This window comes from Echinops telfairi, unplaced genomic scaffold, assembly GCF_000313985.2.
Source record: "Echinops telfairi isolate 266 unplaced genomic scaffold, ASM31398v2 ScPeMD7_15;HRSCAF=58, whole genome shotgun sequence".
Classification (NCBI taxonomy): domain Eukaryota; kingdom Metazoa; phylum Chordata; class Mammalia; order Afrosoricida; family Tenrecidae; genus Echinops; species Echinops telfairi.
In genome coordinates this window covers 8839448-8843318 of record NW_022103912.1, presented here as the reverse complement: position 1 = coordinate 8843318, position 3871 = coordinate 8839448, and positions in this window count along the sequence as shown.

Genomic DNA, 3871 nt, shown 5'->3' with positions numbered 1-3871 from the left:
CAGAAGCGTGTACAGTATGAGCCAATCAGTGGCAGTAATGACAGAACATGCTCTGTTACGCAAAAACCGCTATAGCGTGAAGCCGCGGAAGTCGAAGCGCGAAGTGGCGAGGGTTCACTGTATAGCACATTGAGTAGAAGCATAGCTCCTGGGATCGACTAATAGGTGACCTTGGCTCCCTTTCTTAATTTCTTTGTGTCTCACATCCCTCAAGCTTTTGTATAAACTAAAGGAATATGTTAGGCTGGGTTCTCAATAGAAACAAAACCATTGAATATAGATAAAATTCTATCTATATTTCTAGGGGCCCTGGTGGTGTAGTGGTTACGCATTGGGCTACTAACTGCAAGATCAGCAGTTCGAAACCACCAGCTGCTCTGAAGGAGAAACATGGGCTTTCAACTCCTATAAAGAGTTATAGTCTCTGAAACTCACAGGGGCAGTTCTACCTTGTCCTAAAGGATCACTGTGATGTATGGATTGTTATAAGAGCTGTAAGAGCCCCCAATAAAATGATTTATTAAAAATGTTTTAAAAGAATGAAAAAACGTTGATTCTGATGGATGGTTGTTCAACTCTTATATGATCAAACTGTTGAACTGTATGATTTTTTGATTATATACCAATAAAACTGTTTTTTTTTTAATAAATCAAATAAAGGGTCACTATGAATCAGTATCGACTCAATGGAAATAAGTTTAGCTTTGGTATCTCTATTTCTATTTCTCTCTGTCTCTCTATGTATGAAGAGAGAACTTTATAGCAAGAAAATGGCTGACACCATTGTGGAAGTGGGCAACTCCAGTCCAGCGCAAGTCTGCGGGTCAGATGTTCAGCTGAAGGCTTCCCCTGACTTGTGTGGCTGTGGGGCTCATGAACCAGGCAGGAGGAAGGCAAAGCGGAAAGACCACTGCAGGTGGCTGCAGAGTCCAAGGGCCCTAAAGCTGGTCAGCCGGCAGGCTGATGATGACTCCTAGACTCTGTGGGCAGTATGTCGGGCCATTGGCTCAAATCCACAGAACCATTTTTCAATGCACCAGAATCCTAAATGATACCAAGAAACAAACAAGCTCTATACAGAGTACACGTAGGTAGGAAAACAGGCCACACCCTCGAGGGAACTTCATCCGGGCTGTGACCTGATTAAGGGGGTTGGAGTCTACCCCACTCTTCCCACAATTACTTGGCTGCTGACAGCAGAACCATCATGGAGTTGATTAAGTATGTATGTTATGTTATTTGTGTTATATTATGTTACATTGTTATGTTGCTATGTTACGCTACGTTACGTTACGATACGTTATGTCACGTCACGTCACATCACCACTTGGGAGATCACTAAGAATCCTGGCCCAGCCAAGTTGACACAAAACCTAACCAGCACAAGGATCAAATGATCAAATGCTTAGAGCACTTACAGCAATGCTAAGCACCAGGTACGTGCTGGACGAGGGTTAGTCATGACTAAAGTCACGTCTGTGTGTGGTGGTGGTTCAGTGGGACAATTCTCACCTTTCCTACAAGGCTTGCTTCTTAGCCAGTGCACCTCCTGCATGGCCACCACCCACCTGTCAGTGCAGAATGGCATGTTGCTGTGATGCCGAACGAGTGTCCAGACTAAGACAGCTGAGCAAGAAAGTTCTGGTGATTGACTTCCAAAAACCAGTCAGTAGAAACCCTGTGGGACACAGCGGTCTGATCTGCTACTGATCCTGAGCCTGGTGCGGGACCGGGCAGCACTGTGTTCCACTGTGCCTGGGATCGCCCGGAGTTGGGGCCACTTGCACAGCAGTGACAACACTATCAACAATGTCATGTCCACATTGCCTTAGCTGCTATTCATACTGCTGCACCCGAGGCTCTGCAAGAAACTGACGCCCATTCTTAACACTCCAGGCATCATTACAACACGAGCTAGGATTACTTAAATGCTAAATACACCTTACTGAATTCCACTCAAATCAAATCAACATGCCCGTGCACATACCCTTTGTGGAAAGCTCTATGGGGATTACAAATCCGTCAGACAGTCACCGTCTCTGAGAGGATTTATCTGAAAGTCAAGGCAGAAACACATAAAGTGTTAGCTATTTTAAGGCAGCAATTACCAAAATAACGGCAGCCGTGCTAAGTGCTGCAGACACTTACAGGTACTGCAGTTGTGACAGGAATGGCCAGGTGACAAACCTGTGAACACGGGATGCACGTGTGTCACACAGGGAATGGCTGTGTTAACCAGGTTTCGCGTTGCCGCGAGCTTCCAGTTTTCAAATACACCGCAAGGCACAGAGCATCGTCTCAACCACAGGGGATCTCCACTCTCCAAAGGTATATCCGCTGAAACATGTAAACTTCAAATTGTTTGCTTAGCTGTGGCAATGATGTGGCCAAAAGGCGGGCTAAAGCGCACAGCTTGTGGCCAACGATGCTTACTCTATGTGTAAATTCAGATAGACCTTGTAAGTGGGGTGGGCAGCAGGGCCTTAATCACATCAGCAGTGCACGCATGCTGGTGGTTAAGCATCCTGTTTGAAAGATTCAGAATAAGCATCTCTCTCCAGCTCTGCCTCCCTTTCAATGCAGGTCTCATTATAAAAGCCACTTCCAAGTGAAACCCACTGCAATCAGGTCACTTCTGACTGATGGAAGCCCGCGTCAACCCTACGGACAGAGAAGAATTGCCCTTGTGGGTTTGTGAGGCTGTAAATCCTTTCCGGTGCAGAAAGCTTCATCTTTGTCCTGCAGAGTGGCTGGTGGGTTTAAACTGCACCCCTTAGATTCACAGAAACAAGACGCCCCAAACCAAAAGAAAAACAAGAAAACAATTTACTGAGCTGAAGTCAACTCCTCCAAGCCACATTGAGTTCTTTTTTAAAAATGCAGAGAGAGACCTAATCCTACAAATGTTTATACTTCGTACTGGCCACCCCATGCTTCCAGCTGTTAGACCCTCAGGGGCTTCACCATTAAAACTTGCAGCTTATTGGAATCTACTGGTTAGGTTCAAAAGTACAGAGAGGGCGAGGAAAGCTTTGGCACACAGGACACATTTCAATCCCGTACACTGAGCCAACTTATCCTCTGGTTAATAGCAACTGTCTGCGCTCAGTTTACATTGTGGATGAGTGTGCTTTTGTGAGCCACACCAGGCACTGTTCTGGTATGAGATGTGTGTTCTGGGTTCCAAGTTTAAATATTGCCCACGTTAAGTTGGAAGCAAAGGGGATTGTGTGTTATTTACAAGGTCTTCTCCTTGTTCCAGCAACGATCAGGTTTGGCAAATAACAAACTCATGCATGCTTCCTTTTGGCCACTGCCAAGAGACCGTCCACAAAGGTTTCGCTGTTGGGAAGAAAGAAGTCAATGAAGAACGGAGGATGGAATGGGGACATTAATTCAAAACACAAGCGGCAGCTCCTTTCTACCTCTGCCTCATGGAGAAAAAAAATAGCCAATTAGCTCCTCCACTTGAACCTTTTAGAGGAGCCCTGGTGGCACAGTAGGTTACTCATTGGGCTGCTAACCACAAGGTCAGCAGTTCAAAAGCACCAGCTGCTCTGTAGGAGAAAGATGAAGCTTTCTAATTCCCATAAAGATTTACACTCTTGGAAAACCACAGGAGCAGCTCCACTCTAGGGTTCCTACAAGTTGAAATTGACTTAATGGCCATGAGTTTGGTTGTTGAGTTAACCCTTCACACAGGGCAGATAGAGACCCCTCAGAGAAAAACCAGGGCTTTGTAAGCAAGCCATCACAGTGGGCTCCAGGCCAATGCTTTGAAAGAAGCAACTACAGGTGTGGAATCCACAGCCATGCAAATATAATTCAGTCTGGCTCAAGCATGCTTAGACAGAGGGACTTAGCCAGGACC